This window comes from Coregonus clupeaformis, chromosome 2 (genome assembly GCF_020615455.1).
Source record: "Coregonus clupeaformis isolate EN_2021a chromosome 2, ASM2061545v1, whole genome shotgun sequence".
NCBI lineage: Eukaryota > Metazoa > Chordata > Actinopteri > Salmoniformes > Salmonidae > Coregonus > Coregonus clupeaformis.
Genome location: NC_059193.1, coordinates 1,298,466 through 1,304,831, shown reverse-complemented (window position 1 = coordinate 1,304,831; position 6,366 = coordinate 1,298,466). Strand labels below are relative to the sequence as shown.

Sequence of the window (6,366 nt, the reverse complement as noted above, 5' to 3'; positions counted from 1 at the left end):
AATCCTTATCATTAAGGGAATGACAACCAATCTCCCTCTGTCTACCAGATATGATGGAATCCGTTGAGTGTTTCTGTCACCGGGTGATCTGCGGCACGGGGCCACGATGAGAGAGGGAGGGACGAGGGTTACAGCAACAATGCCTTGGATCATTTTCTAATTTATCACTTCATCTGTGGGAGACATAGACTGAGGGGTGGGGGGCGGGGGGTCTTGTGTGTGTGTGTGTGTGTGTGTGTGTGTGTGTGTGTGTGTGTGTGTGTGTGTGTGTGTGTGTGTGTGTGCGTGTGTTTGTGTGTACAGTCGTGGTCAAAAGATTTGAGAATGACACAAGTATTGGTCTTCACAAAGTTCGCTGCTTCAGTGTTATGATATATTTTTGTCAGATGTTGCTATGGTATACTGAAATATAATTACAAGCATTCCATAAGTGTCAAAGGCTTTTATTGACAGTTACATTAAGTTTATGCAAAGTCAATATTTGCAGTGTTGACCCTTCTTTTTCAAGACCTCTGCAATCCACCCTGGCATGCTGTCAATTAACTTCTGGGCCACATCCTGACTGATGGCAGCCCATTCTTGCATAATCAATGCTTGGAGTTTGTCAGAATTTGTGGGGTTTAGTTTGTCCACCCGTCTCTTGAGGATCGACCTCAAGTTCTCAATGGGATTAAGGTTTGGGGAGTTTCCTGGCCATGGACCCAAAATGTTGAAGTATTGTTCCCCGAGCCACTTAGTTATCACTTTTGCCTTATGGCAAGGTGCTCCATCATGCTGGAAAAGGCATTGGTCGTCACCAAACTGTTCTTGGATGGTTGGGAGAAGCTGCTCTCGGAGGATGAGTTGGTACCATTCTTTATTCATGGCTGTGTTCTTAGGCAGAATTGTGAGTGAGCCCACTCCCTTGGCTGAGAAGCAACCCCACACATGAATGGTCTCAGGATGCTTTACTGTTGGCATGACACAGGACTGATGGTAGTGCTCACCTTGTCTTCTTCGTACAAGGTGTTTTCCGGATGCCCCAAACAATCGGAAAGGGGATTAATCAGAGAAAATGACTTTACCCCAGTCCTCAGCAGTCCAATCCCTGTACCTTTTGCAGAATATCAGTCTGTCCCTGATGTTTTTCCTGGAGAGAAGTGGCTTCTTTACTGCCCTTCTTGACACCAGGCCATCCTCCAAAAGTCTTCGCCTCACTGTGTGTGCAGATGCACTCACACCTGCCTGCTGCCATTCCTGAGCAAGCTCTGTACTGGTGGTGCCCCGATCCCCAGCTGAATCAACTTTAAGAGACGGTCCTGGCGCTTGCTGGACTTTCTTGGGCGCCCTGACGCCTTCTTCACAACAATTGAACCTCTCTCCTTGAAGTTCTTGATGATCCGATAAATGGTTGATTTAGGTGCAATCTTACTAGCAGCAATATCCTTGCTGTGAAGTCCTTTTTGTGCAAAGCAATGATGACGGCACATGTTTCCTTGCAGGTAACCATGGTTAACAGAGGAAGAACAATGATTTCAAGCACCACCCTCCTTTTAAAGCTTCCAGTCTGTTATTCTAACTCAATCAGCATGACAGAGTGATCTCCAGCCTTGTCCTCGTCAACACTCTCACCTGTGTTAACGAGAGAATCACTGACATGATGGCAGCTGGTCCTTTTGTGGCAGGGCTGAAATGCAGTGGAAATGTTTTTTTGGGATTAAGTTCATTTTCATGGCAAAGAGGGACTTTGCAATTAATTGCAATTCATCTGATCACTCTTCATGACATTCTGGAGTATATGCAAATTGCCATCATCAAAACCGAGGCAGCAGACTTTGTAAAAATGAGTATTTGTGTCATTCTCAAAACGTTTGACCATGACAGTATGTTTGTGTCAGTGGCGGTCGGTGCCGTTTAAGATGAGGGAAGACAAAACATTTTTTCATGAACATGGCCATATTTCTATTACAGCATATCGAATGAGTGTCATTCATATTCCATTCACCCAGTTCAATGTAACATCGATAGGTTTAGGCTACTATATGATACTCAAATTTTCCCAATACCCATCATGAGGTTGCTACAACCTAGCCTATGAATGAATGTTTACAACGTAGGCACACAACATGTTGAGAGAAAGATTTGAGGTGAAAGACAGTGACACATTCAATACCGCCTTGCACACTCTTGCCTGCATCTAGCTGATCTAGGGTGTAATCATTAGTCCGACAGTTTCTAATGGACAAATTCAGGTATGTTTATCCCTGTTTTGTTCTGTTTGCTTCCGTTTAAGATTTTTTTTTCAACAGAATCGGCGGAATGAATACACCCCTGATCACGTGGAAACACAGTTCACTTTCATAGCAGCCACGTTGAATTCCTTCTCACATCTACTCGCTCTCCTCCTTTCACCTTTTCCCTTCGCTTGTGGACTTCAATGCTCAACACATCAGCTGTATGTGACCAGGCAAAAAAAACTTTCCAAGCCAAACCATATCATAACCACTACAAACATTGTTACATCATTGAAGCCTACATCATTGTTACCATATTAGCTAAAGTAACGTCATAGTCAACATAGCTAATAGAACTAACGCGTTAGTAAACCTGTTACAATCATGCAATAATGTTACGGCGTACAGTCAGGAAGCAGTTTAGCAGTTACACCGGCGGGCCCCGTTGGCAATAACTTAGAAAAACCAAAAGCTTACCTTGAGTTGGAAGAGTTCCAGTGTTGTGTTGGATAGTCATAGCCAGCTAGCTAACATAGCATCCCTCTGTTTGAGCTGGGTGTTTGAGTAGGCTAAACTAGCTAGCTGCATTTGCTAGCTCCCTATCTCTCTCTTGCTTCTCCTTCTTTAAGGAATATCTGGGATAGGATAAAGTAATCCTTCTACCCCCCCTTACCCCACCCCAAAAAATATTTTATTGTGAAGTGGTTGTCCCACTGGCTATCATAGGGTGAATGCACCAATTTGTAAGTCACTCTGGATAAGAGCGTAAAAAACTGTTCGACTATTGTCTTTCTCTCTCTTTGAGTCAACTACTCACAACATTTTATGCACTGCAGTGCTTGCTAGCTGTAGCTTATGCTTTCAGTACTAGATTCATTATCTGGTCCTTTGATTGGGTGGGCAACATCTCAGTTCATGCTACAAGAGCTCTAATAAGTTGGAGGACATCCTCCGGATGTTGTCATAATTACTGTGCATGTCTATGGAAGGGGGTGAAAACCATGAACCTCCAAGGTTTTGTATTGAAGTCATTGTACCCAGAGGAGGACGGAAGCTAGCTGTCCTCCGGCTACACCATGGTGCTACCCTATAGAGTGCTGTTGAGGCTACTGTAGACCTTCATTTCAAAACAGTGTGTTTTAATCAATTATTTGGTGACGTTAATATATTTAGTATAGTTTTATCTAAAAATGATAACTTTTGTTATGTTTTATGTTTATTTTTCTGAAATTCACTGAGGAGGATGGTCCTCCCCTTCCTCCAATGAAGAACCTCCACTGGTGTGTGTGTGTGAGTGTGTGAGATAGTGATAGATTGGGAGAGCTTTGTGGATTGTCAGGGACACTCTTATACCCATCAGGCTTTGGATGTCTGCCTCTAGGGAAAATTACTTTTTTACACACACACACACACACACACACACACACACACACACACACACACACACACACACACACACACACACACACACACACACACACACACACACACACACACACACACACACACACACACACACACACACACACACACACCAAACCATGCCAGATCAGAGACATTTGTTCTGTGGCCTGCTCACAGAGACCCCCACTCTCCTCTCTGCCTGCCTGTCTATGAATAACAGGAGGGCTGTGAAGTGTTGGAGATCATAACTACTCTCCTCTCTATATGTCTATGAATAACAGGAGGGCTGTGGAGTGTTGGAGATCATAACTACTCTCCTCTCTGTCTGTCTATGAATAACAGGAGGGCTGTTGAGTGTTGGAGATCATAACTACTCTCCTCTCTGTCTGTCTATGAATAACAGGAGGGCTGTGGAGTGCTGGAGATCATAACTACTCTCCTCTCTGTCTGTCTATGAATAACAGGAGGGCTGTGGAGTGTTGGAGATCATAACTACTATCCTCTCTGTCTGTCTATGAATAACAGGAGGGCTGTGGAATGCTGGAGATCATAACTACTCTCCTCTCTGTCTGTCTATGAATAACAGGAGGACTGTGGAGTGTTGGAGATCATAACTACTCTCCTCTCTGTCTGTCTATGAATAACAGGAGGGCTGTGGAGTGCTGGAGATCATAACTACTCTCCTCTCTGTCTGTCTATGAATAACAGGAGGGCTGTGGAGTGCTGGAGATCATAACTACTCTCCTCTCTGTCTGTCTATGAATAACAGGAGGGCTGTGGAGTGCTGGAGATCATAACTACTCTAATTTTCTCCCTCCCAGCACCACACATTTATAGGCTCAGGTTATATTTGATCATTTTAGATGTCCCCCCCTCCATCCCCCTGTCCTTGCCCCCTTTATCAGAAATATATGGAGGACAGCGGGTCAATGACCCAATGTACTCTTTCTATCTCACCCTGATATGAAACAAATTCAGGGTATTTCTCACCATTCTGATACAGCTCAAATTCACTCAGGGTTGCGTTATATGGATAAATGCTGTATAAATGCTGTAGGAAGGGAGAGAGGCACAGTGTAATGGTGAGTTCAAATAGCACCCTATTCCCTATTTAGTGCACTACATTTGACCAGGGCCCATATAGGAAATAGGGTGTCATTTATGAACGCAGCCTAAGAGATGGGTTCTCCCTAGTCTTTTAGGAGGAAATGATTGCTCTTACACCCTGCACTCTCTCCTCTCCTCCACAATATATGGTAAAAAGCGTCACGTTTTAAGCCACTTTGATCTCACCCGAGGGTAAAATCTGAGATAATGTTCTCTGATACGTTTTACTACATTATAACTACGTCAACCTTTACACTTACTAAATGTCAGTGCAGTTGCCCTATGAGTGTTAGTATTGGCGAGCTACTTAAATTTTTCCTCAAAAACCTTTCCCAGGTAATTGCATAGTTTCTCATCTTTTAAGAGTATTTTAGTGGATGTTTTAGGCAGAAATGTTGGATGCATCCACAGAAATTTTTTAACTTCCAGCAAAGCTGTAAATGTCCTACACTGATGTATTGAAGGTATCATCAAAGCAGGATTTAACTTTTCTAAATATTGAGATGCTCCACCGCACAGGAAAGAGTCATTTCCTTTTTTGGAGTGGGAAGGGGGGTTAGTATAGTTTATTCACACACACCCGCACTCACGCACACACACACACACACACACACACACACACCTGTACACACACCAATGCACACACACACACACACACAAAGATATACATCCCTGTGCGTACGCACACACACACACACACACACACACACACACACACACACACACACACACACACACACACACACAAATATCATGAACAGCAGTGCCATCTCTATAAATTCATAGTGATGGGACATTATGTCCCCGTGATGATCTCCTCTCTCTCTGCCCCTTCCCCCTCTCTGCTGTCACCCACGACCAATATGAGTGACAGCGGTCATCCTCCAATGACGGCTCATTAATCAAATGCTGGTGACACTGGGAGCGCTCGATGCTGTTACCATGGAGACAGAGAGGCACTACCCTCTGCCCAGAGTGGAACTCTCCCGTCTGTTTCAGCCCTGACCCAGAGCACTGGCACTGGCACTCAATACCAATACCAGTCATTGCCAGTCAATGCCAGTCAGCATTGGCATGGTTACAAATCATAGTCATGAACTATGAAACAGAGATGTGTCCCATATGTATTGACTAAAGAGGAGTGTAGGGTGTCTGTGTGCAAGCTGATATTGTGTCCTGGTGGAATTGATCAAGTTGAATCAATAAATAACCCAACTCCCATACCTTCACCCATACTCCCCTCCTTCTCTCTTTCTCACTCTCTCAATTCAATTTCAATTTAAGGGCTTTATTGGCATGGGAAACAAATGTTAACATTGCCAAAGCAAGTGAAGTAGATAATAAACAAAAGTGAAATAAACATTAAAAATGTACAGTAAACATTACATTCACAAATGTTCCAAAAGAATAAAGACATTTCAAATGTCATATTATGTGCAAATAGTTAAAGTACAAAAGGGAAAATAAATAAACATAAATATAGGTTGTATTTACAATGGTGTATGTTCTTCACTGGTTGCCCTTTTCTTGTGGCAACAGGTCACAAATCTTGCTGCTGTGATGGCACACTGTGATATTTCACCCAATAGATATGGGAGTTTATCAAAATTAGGTTTGTTTTTGAGTTCTTTGTGGATCTGTG

The 6,366-nt window shown here is 43.3% G+C and overlaps 1 protein-coding gene across 3 annotated transcripts in view; it reads left to right on the top strand.

The window, feature by feature from the left end:
- Positions 1-6,366, top strand: part of LOC121550041 (plexin-A4-like) — a 415,766-nt gene that overhangs the window by 233,904 nt on the left and 175,496 nt on the right. The window lies entirely within an intron of this gene.